Raw genomic sequence first — 15,541 nt, 5'->3', positions numbered from 1 at the left:
CCATACAGGAAGTGAATAATATTGCACTGTGACCAAAAGTGCAGGACCACTCAACTGAGTACTGTGGCCAATCACCTCTTTTTGACTCTGCTCGATAGAAAGTCCATCTGTTTGTACACTACTTTGCTGATTACAGCTGGAGAAGCATAGCACTTGATTGAATGCTTCTGCCTTTTTATTTTTAGCCCCAAGTAGGGTTGTCAGCACCCAAAATCCACAAATCAAAACTTCTAAAGTCACTATATGCCAAATGTTTTGAAAGTTTTGTTACACCTTAGAAAGGTTGTCCGGGTGTGGGATGATTTTTTTAAACTATAGCAGCAAATGTGTTAAAACAATACAAGCAGCTGTACTCCTCTGTCCTCTCTCTTGGTGATCCAGCGCAGCAGCCACATGGTCCTTTTTTAGAAATGGCTACCACCAGACCCCTGTAGCCAACCAGAGACTGCAGTATTCACATGATTTTCTTTTGGCATCACTACTCATATGTTGACAGCCATGATGCCAGCAGAATGGCACCAGACTGGCTGCAGCGGTCAGATGGTAGCGGTTCCTAAACAAAGACCAGGAGGACTGTGGGAGCTGCAGCACTGGATCACCAGGGGTGAAGGCAGGTAAGTACAGCTAGACAACCCCTTTAAAGCCAACACCTCACAGTTGACATCTTCTCCGATTGTCTGATTTCCATTAATTTTTCTCTTGCTTAACTCCCCCATGCATATTTTGCTGGATGGACATCTTTGGATCCTCTGCTTTCGCAGTGCTTTAACACTATGGGACATATGTACTTAGACCGTCATACACCAATCTAAGTAAAGTTAGTGCTTTCAGGGGCGTAACTATAGAGGGTGCAGGGGATGTGATTGCACCCGTGCCCAGGAGCCTTAGGGGGCCCATAAGGCCTCTCTTCTCCATATAGGGAGCCCAGTACTATAAATAAAGCATTATAGTTGGGGGCCCTGTTACAGGTTTTGCATTGGGGCCCAGAAGCTTCAAGTTATGTCTCTGTGCAGCATGGTTTACGTATGGGTACGGGTACAGATACAGATAGAGGGGGGGCCCCAGCTCATGTTTTGCATCAGGGCCCCTGAGCCTTTAGTTACGCCCCTGAGTGCTGGCGTGAAGTGCACCAAATGTATTAGGAGGTGCAAGCATCTACAAGGGTGCTAAATGCCAAATCTACGCCAGCTAGTATCTTGACTGGGTTTCAGCTATGATTTATGCCAGTTTGTGATGTAAATTTTAGTAAATGTCACAGGCTGCTATGTGGCCACGCCCCTAACATGATTCCCCACCCTCTTTCAAAAAAGAGGTGCGGTTTGGTGCAAACTCTTAAAAAGTCACAATTTTGGCACATGCATCAAAAATGTGACTGTTTGATGATACAATTCTGACACAAGACAGAAGCCTCATCGTGACTTATAACAGACAGTGTCCCCATACCAATGTCTCCTAACATGTTGTCCCCTTGGTGATGAGTGTATTTTATGTCCTAAAGGCCAAACGATTTTAATCATTGCATTGCCAGAGCCATAACTCATTGACATAGTCGTATGCAGGCTTGCATTAATTGGGACGAGTAATGAGTTGTAGAACTTTCATTATGTCCAGATATTCCGCCATTGTTTTGGGGATTTCATTTTACAGTTTCAAACATTTGGCAAAAATAACATGACAACTTTCTTGTCCGGATCGGCACGATTATTGCGATACTAAGTTTATAGATTTTCATTTTATTTTGTACTACTTTTGCACAATAAACTTTAAAAAAAAAAAAAGCAATTGAACCTGCTTCCCCTCATTCTCAGACCCATGATATTTTTATTTTTCCAGCATCGAAGCTCTGTGAGGTCTTGTTATTTGCAGGAAGGGTTGTAGTTTTTATTGCTACCATTTTGAGGTACATGTGACTGTTGGATTGCTTTTTATTATGCTTTTTGGGAGGCGAACAAAACAAAAAGAGCAAGTTTGGTGTTACTTTTAACATTTTAACGGCTTTCATCATAAGCAATAAATAACCAAAAAATTGTATTGTCTGGGTCATTACAAACGTGGTAATTAGAGTTGAGCGAACGTACTCTTCCGAGCTTGATGCTCGTTCAAGTATTAGCATAGTCAATGGTGCTCGCTACTCAAGTGAGCATCACGCCGTGTTCGACCCCGCCCCAGTTTTTTGCCCCTCCCTGCTGCGACGCAGCGCACATCAACAGCACATTTTTACTCTGGCTGGGCGGAGGAGAAAGAGAGAGAGAGAACACACGAACCAAAAAAAAAAAGCTCGGCACCCAGCGTCCCACATACAAAAATGCTTGAGTCTCCCATTGTAGTCAATAGAGTTCGTTACTTGAGTAGAGCTCTCGAATTTTACGAAAGCTCGACTTGAATAACGAGGACCCGAGCATTTGGGTGCTCGCTCATCTCTATTGGTAATCCATATTATAAATGTAACACAGAAAGGGAAATATAAAAACAATCACCTTAACATGCAGGCTGCCAAACGAGGGAGCCAATTACACCTGTGAAGGATACCGATTGAGACAGCCACTCACACAACCTCCTAATGAGTGGCTGTCTCATCGGTGTCCTCCACAGGTGTAACTAGCTCCCTCATTTGGTAGTTTGGCATCCTGCATGTTGATGTGGTGCACATATTGGCCCTCCTGTATCAGTAAGTATATGGCTGTTTTTAGTGATTGTTGGTAATCCCTATTAGGTGTGGCTTTTTGTAAAACATTTTTTGGCATTTTATCCATTTAAAAATAAAATCTGTGGGGAAAAAAAAAAATATTTTTTAAACTAGATTATTTTTTCTTTCAATTTAACTTTATTGAACTTTTTTCACACCATTTTTCGTCTCTCAGGAGGACTGGAAAAGCGATTATTCGATTGCTTGGATAGTACACTGCATTACTTATGCAGTGCATTCTAATAAGTGTATGACAGCAGACTGTTAGACTCTGCAGGAGGCAGGGTTTAATAGACTAAGTTACATTGTAAACATGGAAGCCTTTTTAAGGTTTTTGGCTGCCATGGGAACCCACTGTTACTTTGCGATCACATTACAGGTTGACAATAGATGACATAAAGAGCCCCCTTTCTCTATCATCTTCTTATATGGCACTTTCTATTGATTGTGGCATGTAAGGGCTTAAACTTTCAGGATCTGAGGTTTTTCCTCTCCTGGTGGTTAGAGCCAAGCCACCATCTTAAAAAGACATACCGTGTTTCCCCAAAAATAAGACCCTGTCTTATATTAACTTTTGCCCAAAAAGAGGCACCAGGCCTTATTTTTTGGGGGAAGTCTTATTACACTTACCTAGCAGGCTCGGTCCAGGTCCCTCCTGCTGCTCTCCAGAGCTCCATCACAGTTGCTGCATTCCTCGGCCTCTCATATATTACTTCCTGGTTACGTGATTCATAAATTCCTACTTCAGTAAGTCATGGGTGTGATTGATTCTTCGACCGCTACTCAGCCAATCAATGCATTGCTGGATGAACCAATGCGTTGGCTGTGATTGGTTTATCCAGCGCTGCATTGATTGGCTAAGCAGCGGTCGAAGAACCAATCACAGCCATCACTTACTGGAGGTGGGATTTATCACTCCCCATAACCAGGAAGTCATGTTGTATAAGCGTCTGAGAACTGCGGAAACCGCACTGAACCTCTAGAGAGCAGGAGGAACCTGGACCGAGCCTGCTAGATAATACATTCTTTTTTTTTTAAGTAATGCAACTAGGGCTTATTTTTGGGGAAAACAGGTGCAGCTTTAAAGACCGTTATTGAGGTAAGTAAAAAGGTGTATTGGCCATCACTAAGTGGTTACAGTGCCAACTGCCTATATAAATAATGCTACTAATAACTGTCACCACATTGCCTTATTAGACAGTGCTGGCTGTTCACCTATGTAGTGTCATAACAGTGTCGGCCTTGTTTACTTCATAGGAAGGGCTAGGTATGTTGCCCCTTAAACATTGTGAGTCAGATTGCCCCCAATAATCAGTGTCTGCAGTCTGACATTCAGAAAAATGCCTGCTGGATGAGCCCCTAAAATAATTACCTGCCGAGGAACCTAATTTTGTAGTCTTTTTCACAACTATATTCTTCCAAATATCATCAAGTTACAGCCACCATTATATTGGTGTTCCATAGCACTGCGATATAGCCGGTTAAATGGATTGTCTGTGGACAGGACATTGCTGGTGATAGATGACGATGACCTCATTACTCAGCCTTGAGGTCCACTACAAGTAACTCTGTGAGCTAAGAAGTGACTCAGGGACTTTTCCTTCATTCTATGTTCTACTTCCTAATTATTTGTCTTCTAATTTCACCAGTACCGGGGTGACAGACAACTTCATGTATCAGTAGAGGAAGTCGCATGTGTAGTCCCACGTGCTTCTTGACGATTTTGTTCTAGTATTACATTGTAGGCCTCAATTCATCATACAGTCAGCCGGTTGTGGTCACGATTAAATAAAAGCCTGGTAGACCCTTCACCATATGTATTAATTTTACACAAGACTATGATCTCTTGCACTCTACTTCTTATATAGTGTGCTATGTAATGAGGTTCATATCCATTATAAATGTAGCTAGCTTAGAGCTGTGTGCACTGGGCTGAGATTGGCAAGTCTACTGATGAACACCATGTTATATAGAGAGGGAGGGAGTTGGGAAAAGCCTAGCATAGACACATCCGTGATTGGGTTTAGTAGTATATGTAGTACATGTACAGCGCACGTTGGGAAGGGGTTAACATTCCTTTGCATTTCTTTTACTGATTCATTCTCAGTTATAGCATGTACTTCCTTTGCCATGCAAAGCTGCATTCACTAATCTGCAGGCCTCAGAGCTGAAATTTCCCAGTATTATTGGGTTGTTAAATATCTCCACAGTGCTTACTCTTATTATACTTCCAAGTGTATTGCTTCCACCAGGCACAGTACAGTAAGGGTCCTTACATGGACCAATTCTTGCCCCTATATAGCACAATATGCGTTGATCAACAAACATGTTGCACTCGTTTACTTTTCTTTTACACAAGCCGAGAACCACTGCTATGGGGACGAATGATCAGTAGTACGATTGTTCATCCCCATTGGCCAGCTGTATACCTACCTGTTCACAAAAGGAAATGTACAGCCGACCAGTGAGTATTTTTGAGATTGCTGAAAATCATTGATTACCTGATGGAGTGTTCACTCGTTCATCAACTAATTGTTAGCTCTTTTAGTGCGCAATAACGTGCCTGTTTAAAGGGCCTTAAGACAATATGCTAAATATGCACCAGCAGTCGCTGACGGCCAAGTGAAGGTTTGGCTGACAGCTGTTTCATCTGACTTGATCATGGAAGGTATTCTTGGCTTGCTTCTTCTAGCAATGGCTTATCTCCTGCGGAAACAAAGGAGCCCTTTTCCCTTGGCATTTGGAAGGCAGTTGAGAGGTGACCATACTCATCTGAGCGTCGGATGATCCTGGTGAAATCTACAAATTCAAGAAACTTTTATCAGGGAACGCTAAACACTGTACTTCACTATCACCTGTATCCACATAGAATTTGAATGGAGACAGTCGCCTTCACAGGGAATACAAAACCCCTATTTTGATGGTTGGTGGGGTCCCCAATGATGAGACACTGATCACATATCCACAAGATAATAATGCCAAGTTTCAATTTATTCCTATATTCATAGGAGGAATAATAGAGTCATTGTCCAACACAGTTCTAAGCAGGGGTGGGAAAAGGTGATTCAGTTCCCTAGGCAGATAAAACAAATTGTGCCCTTTTCCCCTTCAACCTCCAGAATCAATTAAAAACCACCTTACTCTGTAATGAAAAAGATTAAAATATCTCTTAAAAGAAACAGATATACAAATATTTAATCTGGTGCTCACTTTACTTTTCTTCATCATTTGTCCCAGACCGTTCTGACCATTTCTCCTGAAGATTTCAGACTTTGCTGCTTAGATATCTTTGACCAAGGACACTATAGTGGGTATAGAAGTAGCCCGGGCCCTTGAGCCTGATTAGGCCCAAAGATCCCTCTGCCACAAGAAAAAAACAATATTATAAATGACACATGGTAGCTGGGAGGCTGTGTTACAAATTTTGCACTGGCCCACAGATCAAACCCTATAATTAATACAGACTCCCCCCGAGCAGACCCCATAGTGAATATAGCCCTAGCCTGATTTAGACCTCAGACTATCAATAAATTAAAAAACAAATTACCTCTCCTTACTCGTTTTTTCTGGGCGCCACTCTCACTGCTCTGTTCCTGCTTTGGTTGCTACTGCTGTCGCCAATGCTGGCTCTGCTTGAGTCCTCCTCTGCTGTAAAGGGCTGCATCATGCCCTGATGCTGATGCACACTGCGTCCTGAAATTGGCGGCATCGCAACTCAGTACAGACCCAGCACCAGTCAGGAGCGAGGAATGGCGATCAATACATAGGATACTCACTGCTCCCAGGGACTTAAAAGGAAGTGCTTTCATCACTGATGGAAACACTCATTGTGTAGAAAGTTTTATGTTGCACAATTTCTTTTTCACCCAATAAAATTATGCCCCCCCACCCAACCCCTTTGTCTAGGTAGCACCTAGGCGGTTGCCTATCCTTGCCTATTGCTTGTCCTGGCCCTAGTTATGAGAATAGATGTTCCAGCATTGTTATTACTAAACAGACATGTCCAGATTAAATCAGTGAATATTCCTTTGTCTGTTTATTCCAGGAGGTCTCTGTTAGCTATATGCCTTCTTCCATCTGTACCGTCTATATCCAGGTAATTATAGCTCCGAACACAGCAATGTGTAAAGCAGAGACCCATGAAGAAAGTTGTATAAAAACCTTCCCCAAAGGACAGGTTACTGCTGACTGACAGAAATAACCTGCCAAGATCTTGTATCTAGAAGGATAAAATATGAAGAATGGCTTCCTGAATAGATGATATAATAAAAATGTTAAGAAGAAACATGCTTTGTAATAAAACCCTTCTATTACGAGTGAGGGGAGCTCTGTCACTATTGATCTGTTTCTCTGTCGAGATTCCGACATAACTTACTTATGTTGTTTTATTAAAATATATGCTATTTAATAATGTGAGCCTGCAGCGAACGCCCTGAAGGGGGAATATGAGAAGAGTGCGTTGCTTCAGGAACAAGTGTAGGGTTTTTTAAAAAGGGGGAATATCCAAATTGCTAGCCTCAGAAGTTATGTGCTTCACCAGATGGTAAACAAAGAATGGTGGGGTACCCCTGGAGCATTGGCACTGTGGTGGCCAAGCATTTAACAGGGGAGTATTTAATTTTATTTTTTTTATTTTCAAACATTTGCTGCTGCCAGTTAAATTTGTTCAATTCTTGGGCAATTACTTTAAAAACTTGTGTAGTCACTAGGGGGCTATAACAGTGGAGCGGTAAATGTCTCTATTCCTGGAGATCTATGGCAGTAAAGGGTGTTAGTACCATTATCCTTGGTGATTTACTGCGGTGAAATGGTTAATGTCTCTATTGCTGGTGGTCTAGGACAGTGAAGAGGTTAATGTCAGAATTCCTGGTGGTCTAAGGCAGTGAAGGGATTTTGTCTTCAGAACAAAACCCTGTCCTCCTTCAGCCAGGTCTTGTCTGAAATAACAAAGGAGGATATACTCACCTCTTCTGGAGCCTCAATTAATATCAGTAATAGGGAGAATAGGCAGTAATAAGTTTAATTACAGTATCCATGGTGGACTAGGACAGTGAAGAGGTTAGTGTATTCTTGGTAGTTTAGGGCAGTGAAGGTGTTACTATCAGTATTCCCTATGGTCTAAGTCAGTAATAGGATTACTTTCAGTATCCGGGTGCTCAAAGGTATTGAAGGGTTTAATATAAAGATCCCTGGTGGACTAGGGTGGTGAACAATTTAATTCTAGTATTTATAGTGCTGCTGGACAGTGAAAGGGGTTGTCTGGTTATGATATAATTCTTTAATGACCAGTGCACAGGATTAAAAATAACAAGAGGAGTGGTACTTACCCATTCTCAGCCTCGACAATCCAGTGCTGCAGCCTTGCAGTCTTCCTGGTTTATGTTTTGAAATGCATGCTCTGTGACCACTGCAGCAAATCAGAGGCTACAGTATGACTGTTCCAAATTCCTAGCAACTTGATGCCTAGGATGTGAGCACTGATATCAGGAGAATGAGCGGTGACCATGTGGACTCTGATTGACTGCAGCCGTCATGTGGTGTCTGTTCTAAAACAAAAACTGGAAGAACTGTGGGGCTGCATGGCTAGATTATGAAGGCTGAGAATGGAAAACTACCACTCATTTTGTTATTTTAAGCCCTGTGCACCTGTCATTAAATATCATATTGTTACCGGAAAGCACCTTTAATAGAAGGCTCCCTGGTGATATAGAGCAATAAACTGGTTAATGCCAGGATACCTGGTGGTCTAGGAGAGTAATAACATTACTTCCACTGTCCATGGTGGTCTAGGGCAGTGAAGAGGTTACTGTAAAGATCCCCAGTGATCTAGGGTAGTGGAGGGGTTGCTGTCAGTATTCTTGTGCAAAAGTAACTGCACATCTGCATAGGTATCTCTTTAATCGGGCACAGAGATTCAAAAGCTTAGTGAGTCTACCCAGGAGCAGACTTTACTTGAGCACGGTTAGCCTCTGAGCTGCACCGCGATGATGCCACAAAGCTTGGAGGGAACAGTACTGACAAAGAGTTTTTTCTGAGTGCCTAGAGTTCCCCTGTAAGTCATCCCAGTAGTGGTAGATGGTGGAACATTATCAATCAATTTATAATACAGATCTGATGAATAGTATGTCTTGTGTGATACAGAGAGTTAAAGCAGCAGAAATGCAGTCCTAAGCCCATAACCTGCAGGTTGCGGGTTCAATCCCCACGGATCAGGTAATCCCCATGGTTCAGGTAGCCAGTTCAAGGTTTACTCAGCCTTCCATCATTCTGAGGATGGTAAAATGAGTACTCAGTTTGGTGGGGGGTAATGGATTACCTGAAAGCGCTGCGGAATAAGTTGGCGCTATAAAACAAGATTTATTTATTTTTTATTAATATTGTTCATATCACCAGCTAGGGCCTATAGTGACAGGGAGATACCCATAGCACCACCCCCTTGGCCCACATCAGTCTACATATTTTCTTCCAAAATACTCAGCCCCTAGTCTATATTTTGCCAATGGGCCACCATCAATGTTGATTCAGCCCTCTGTAACATATGTTCAGTGTAGCCATAGTCTAAGGGTTCATACTGTACCGTCTAGACCCACAAGAATGGTCAACTGCTAGTTTCTCTTCTCATTGGTTGGAGCTGTGACATCATGTACTGGCATGTGACTATTCCAGTTAATCACTGGTTGCAGTGGTAATATCAGTAAAAATGACACACGTGATGGATATAGATTGTTAAAAGGTGAAAGAAAATCTGTAGTATTAATAAATGATGACTATACCTCCCAACTTTCAAACTGTGAAAAGAGTGATAAGTTCTGTGGCATATCATTGTTTTGTTGCAGTAAGCCACACTATTTCCCCCCTCACAGTAATAGTATCTATTAGAACTCATGGGCTCCATAGCAAAACTCAGAATCCCCCCCTTCCAAGGCCCCTTTTCCCCCTAAAAAAAAGTGCAAATGCTTTAATTTTTTTTTACTATAAGACTATTTCTATAAAACGATAGCTCAGGTCAATACCTCTAAAAATGCAGTTCCCACATAACGGTCAGATATCAGCTCTACACAGTGATAGTGATTACAGTGCAGTAACCTCCAGTGATCACGGATTATGTATTTTCTGATTCGAGTCCTATATTTTAGTTTTTCTTCTCTCTTGGCCCAGACTACCATGAAGACTGCTTCCTACCATGAATCATGCTGTCCGCATCCTGCTGCTACCCACACTGAACTTCTCAATATCCCCCCTCCCATTGTACTAGTGCCACTTCTATGGTCCCACAAAGTACTAACACTTAACACTCCCTATGTGGCCCCACTAAGGGGAGGAGTCAGGTTATGCTGGGTACAGAGCTGCTCATCCAGCAAGTCCAGTGTGAGTGAGGAAAATGGGTTGGATATTAATGCTAATGGTCAAACTGGAGTGGGGAAGTGGGAAACTGGTGGGGAGAGGGGGTAAAGAACATGTCTCCCTGGATGGAAGGGCAAACCCGAAATCCGAGACTGTCCCACTGAATGCGGGACAGTTGGGCGGTTTGCTAACTCTGAAGTGTGACAGCCATTTTTGCAAAAGTGAGAACAGGAAGTACAAACTGAAGGTAAATTTGTTCTTCTCAATATCGAATAAACAGGTGATAAACTTCCACTGTTGTTGTAAGTTCCGATTTACGAATACATGGACAATTTTACATTTTGAGGGTACAATTCTCTAGTTTCAAAGTCATGACCTCTACTTGGTTGTGTAGAAAGTACGTACACCCTCTGAACTCAGCTCAATTGAATAACTCTTGGGACCTCCAAAACAACGGTGCACTGATGCTGCAGCTACTGTGATGAGTCCCGGTGTCTGATGTATTATCTACAGTCTGATATCAATGTTGCTCCTTCGAGGTTACTCTAGCTGCAGAGAAACATATTATTTCCATATTTTCTACTTTATTCTCTGGCAATATGTAGAAAATCCCCAGTGGTTGAGATGTTCACTTGAAACTAATAGATCCATTGTCGGATCTTAAATCTGCCCACATTGCTGCATTACATACCACTGTGTACAGAGAATGTAAAACGCGTGTGGCGTGTAATCTTGATACAGATAACTACACTTCACAATGAGTAATTTCTACAAAACTTCAGATCTGTGTCGGGAGATCTCACGGCTGATATGGTTGTATTATAAAACAAAGCATTTCCTACAACATGAAGCTTCCTGCTTCTCGTTCTCCGAATAACTCATCATGATCAAGTAGGCGAAGAGTGAACCACATGTATGTTATATCAGTCAACATCTTGATTATCAGTGGGGGGGAGATAAAATGGAAGGAAATTCTAAAAAATTCATTGACTTTGCTGGTTGCTTAGGTCTTTCTTTCCCATGCTGTATGAGAGAGATAACATGGGTGGGGTAGGGTGGGGGGAATCGTTTTGCCCCAAGGTTTATATGGGCAAAACGACTCAAGCATTTCAGAAGAGAATAAGGAGGCACAAGAGTGCTATTCGTACTAATGCAGATAAACCCATGTGAACACCATCCATGGAGGTAAAATTGATATGCTTAAATTTTTGGGGGTGACACAATTCTGGCCCTCGTCAAGAGAATTTGGATGCCAAGCTGTTAAAGGAAGAGTCAAGGTGGCTATTCCTTCTAAAAACTAAAGCATCAGAGGGATTAACTAAGGGCTTTTCATTTGCAGCTTTCTTGTAAATAATACCTATAATAAGTTGAATTTCTCTAGGAGGGGTAGAAGGGTCACTATTAGAGATGAGCGAGTATACTTGCTAAGGCACATTACTCGAGCGAGTAGTGCCATAGCCGAGTATCTCCCCGCTTGTCTCTAAAGATTCGGCTGCCGGCACGGGTGACAGGTGAGTTGCGGCGGGGAGCGGGGGTTAACGGAGGGGAGAGAGGGAGAGAGAGATCTCCCCTCCGTTCCTCCCCGCTCTCCCCCGCCGCTCCCCACCCGCCGCCGGCCCCCGAATTTTTAGAGACGAGCAGGGAGATATTCGGCTAAGGCACTACTCGCTCGAGTAATGTGCCTTAGCGAGTATACTCACTCATCTCTAGTCACTATTATTATATTGCATTTAATTTTGTTAATACTTCACACATATTTCTATTTTGCACTACTGGCAGTATGAGATAGGCCTCCTGTCCACGGCAATATGTCACTGCGTTATCTGTGGCGATAATCCGGGCACAGGTGACGCAGTAAACGCTTTCAATAGACTAACTGTGGAAAGCGCAGCCCACTGTCCACGAGCTGAGAATCCTAGTGATTCTCCGCTCACGGGATTCAAATCGTAGCATGCTGCAAATGCTGCGTTTCTCTGCAGTGAGCCTATCTATCAGATTGGCTCACAGCGGAGACCTGTCAGTTCTCCCGCCTGCTCCCACCTGCCTCACCCATGGACAGATAGGCTCACCGCAGAGACCTGTCAGTTCTCCCTCCTGCTCCCACCTGCCTCGCCCGTGGACAGATAGGCTCATCGAGGAGACCTGTCAATTCTCTTCCCTGCTCCCACCTGCCTCGCTCGTGGACAGATAGGCTCACTGCGGAGACCTGTCAGTTCTCCGACCTGCCTCGCTCGTGGACAGATAGGCTCATCGAGGAGAGCTGTCAGTTCTCCCTCCTGCTCCCACCTGCCTCGTCCGTGGACAGATAGGCTCACCTCGGAGGCCTGTCAGTTCTCCCCCCTGCTCAAACCTGCCTCACCCGTGGACAGATAGGCTCACCGCGGAGACCTGTCAGTTCTCCCACCTGCCTTGCCCGTGGACACGCAGCCTTAATTTCCTTTTGAATATATATGATCCTTTTCTGATGAATTAAAATTATCTACTGAATGACATAAGAAATTAATTGGTCTGTATGTGTGCAAATTCATGTCTCTGCTCCTGCTCTTCTCAACGTAGATATGGGGAGACAATGCATTCAGGTGGCGTCCCTGGAGGGCTTTGAATCAGGGACCTCAGCGCTGGTGGGCGACAGTGATGGCTGTTGAGCCACTCATTCATCTCCTCACTCTTTTCAAGAAGATCGAGTTCCCTTTGGGACCTATGTGTCTGCACAACCTCCAGAATAGCAGACGGCCCCCGCACCCACATCCATTGGCATTAATTAGGCTTACACTTCCGTAAAGAATACATATGATCCATGTAAGTATAACATGATGAAAAATTAGGGGGAAATCCCTTTTTAAATTTTATTTTAAGGGTTGCAATCTCATTATGAACTTGCATGACATCAAAGGGGGGGGGGGGGAGACATAAGTAGGATCTCATTATACAATTAAGAGGTGTGTCTGTATATAAAGAACTATTGGGTGATGAGATGTGTGATGACATGGTTGTCTTCACTGAGAGGATTGATTCTTACCCCTTTCAATCATAGTGTAGATCTGTCAGGATTGGTTACAAGGATCATGCAGGTACAACCCTTTTGTCTTATAAGAGTTCTCATTTTGTGGCGGTTTTATCTATAACCCCGTTGTTACCCCTGAGGACGCCAGTCCATCTGGTGAAACATGTCGGCGGGGTTCTTTATCTTTTAAAGTCCTATCTATCACTGCAGTTCAGGTTAGCACAGTGCCTCATTCAGCTGGTCTATCATTATGTGAGGGGGGAAATCGATATCTCCCACTCGCTGAGCGACTAAAATTGTAGACAGTTGGCTACTTCCATGTGTCCGCAATAGGGACTTAATGGTGACCTGGGTCCATAAAAGCTAACAAAGTAGGGAGTACTGGTATCCCGCTTGATCCGCAAATGACTGTAGAGCTTTCACCAATGGGCCTGACTAATTATATGTACTTTATAGGGAGGGCAGTTTTGGCTCCTTATACTTGTGGACATATGCATGCAAATATTTGTCGCACCCTGTTCGTACTGTCAACAGTGGTTGATATGGAATTAAAAAAATAATATAGTGTGATTTTTTTTAGTATATAATAATGAAAGTTATATTTTAAGGTCCCACTTTAGGGTTTATTGCCTCTGGCATATGGTGTCCTATTCTTACAGCATTACGTATAGACATGACTTGCCTTATCTAACTGCAAACTGTGCAGTCGCATAGCACACTGGCTATCAGCTTTTAAGGGGGCACCAGATAGATCTAGGCTAGGAGCGATCACCCCCCCCCCCCCCGCCCCAGGTCCAACAGGGCAGATGTTCTTCGTACGTCTAGCAGCATTTTATGGAGCTACATGAATCATCCTCCTCCTGGCTCTGTTTCCTCCTGTCAGATATTCCAAGGTGCTACTGTCAGCCACCTCAACATAGTTGCTTAATTCTGCTACTGTATTAGGCTTATGAACTTGATTCTGGGGTTGTATTTATGGTATGAGCTTGGTTCTGGTATTCTATCAGTGTACTGTTGTTGGTTGTGCTGTATATATGTTATGAGTTTGTTTCTGGTGCTGTATTTATACACCAAGCTTGGTTCTGTTGCTGTATTTATATTATAGTTTTGGTTCCGGTGTTCTATTTATGTTATGAGCTTGGCTCTGCTACTGTATTTTTTATGAATTTGATTCTGGTGCTATATTTATATTGTAGGCTTGGCTTTGGTGCTGTATTTATGTACTGAGATTGGTTTTGTTTTGTTGTATTTATGTTATAAGCTTGGTTCTACTACTGCTTTTGTGTTATGAGCTTGGTTCTGGTGCTGTATTCATGTACTGAACTTGGTTCCGGTGCTGTATTTTTGTTATGAGTTGCTTCTGTTCCTGTATTTGTTTTGAGCTTGGTTTTGGTACAGTAGAGCTGTTCTGGTATGGGTATGCTGCTATTATGCTGATTTTCCCCAGCAGAATACAGGCAGAGTGTCTATCACGGTGCCATATATATAGTTTTTTTGCTTTTAAATGGGGGTCACCAAAATAAATAATTCTGCACAGGACGCCATCTATCCTATAGCTGGCACTGTGTATTGTCTATCCTACAATATAAAGTGTCAAAAATTCATATACAAAAAGAAGGAGCTTAGCAAAATGACAGTATTTAACCATATTGATGTCAACCCCAACCCTGACCGGCGAAGCTCTTCAGACTCCCTCTTCTTTAAGTACAGATAATAACACTAGGGAGCTGTTTAAAGTGGACTAAAGCAGAAACCACCCAGGGGACCATGATATGAGCGACCGAACACTGATCGAAGAGAGGACACCAATGAACATGTGCCAAGTCTTGTTAGGAGTCCCAAGGGTTTTCTACATCACCTCCAGCAAGAGCCCGTCCTTCTTGCCTTAATTGATTAGAGCCTGTGGGAAGCAGAAACTGAAAAAATTCCCAAACATTTCTTCTCCTGGTAACTGAAGAGAAGCCGGTTGCGGATTCGGAAATATCACTCTTAATTATTTTCTTTAAGAAAATATGTTCAAGTAGCATAACGTAATAATAACGTGTATCCCAGGTATCAGGCCATTAGACTGTGATTGCTTATGTTCTATTATACGCTGCTCCTCATCCATAATGATCCTTTAATGATGTCTCCATAAATAAGATCGCCCCCCTAGGAGCAGTTGACTGAAATGTTGGTGCCATCATAACTCTCCTCCTGCCACGCGGCTCTGCCATGCATGACGGTAGATATGCCACATCGTGTTCATTTTACTCACACTTACGGGCTCTCTCTCCTGAGTTTTGCCGTCGTGACCTTGCCGGCTCTTCTTCTTCTTCTATTACTTTGAGAGATATTGTACAGATGTGCATGGGAGATCTTGGAAGGAGATGAACGTTCCTTACAAGGAATTTAAAATAATTGCAGAGAAAGTAATAAAAACCTGGAATGTTTATTTGCGCAGATGTGTTTTTATGTAATGCTGCTGTCTGGCGTTCAGGGGGTTGTAGCTGAATTACAGAAACTGC

This window comes from Eleutherodactylus coqui, chromosome 9 (assembly GCF_035609145.1).
Source record: "Eleutherodactylus coqui strain aEleCoq1 chromosome 9, aEleCoq1.hap1, whole genome shotgun sequence".
In the NCBI taxonomy this organism is placed as follows: Eukaryota; Metazoa; Chordata; class Amphibia; order Anura; family Eleutherodactylidae; genus Eleutherodactylus; species Eleutherodactylus coqui.
This window is presented reverse-complemented; position numbering follows the sequence as displayed.